Consider the following 421-nt stretch of genomic DNA (forward strand, 5'->3'; position numbering starts at 1 on the left):
AAAACAACAAAAAGAAACAAAAATATAAAGCTGATTACTCTTTATAGGCAAAGGAGCAGAGAATGCCTGAACGCATGCGCCTGCTGCTGCTGCTGCTGCTGCTGCTGCTGCTGCTACTAATGCTGCTGCTGCAGGATGAATTGGAGTGTATATGGAGAAATAAAATAAAATAAATAAACAAATAAAATAAATTAACAAATAAAATAAACAAAAACACAAAAAGAAAACAACAACAAACACAACAGCCCCGGGAGCCGCAGAGGATGCAAGCCAGCTCTTTATTTATTTTTTTTTGTTTTTTTGTTTCTTTTTGTTTTTTTTTTATTATAATTTATTTAAATATCCTAAAAATAATTTATTATTTATATTCTATTTATGTTTTATCTCTGCATGCAGCAGCAAACGCAGAAACACCAGCAGC

The sequence above is a fragment of the Eimeria mitis genome, genomic scaffold (genome assembly GCF_000499745.2).
Source record: "Eimeria mitis Houghton genomic scaffold, Emh_scaff3875, whole genome shotgun sequence".
In the NCBI taxonomy this organism is placed as follows: Eukaryota; Apicomplexa; class Conoidasida; order Eucoccidiorida; family Eimeriidae; genus Eimeria; species Eimeria mitis.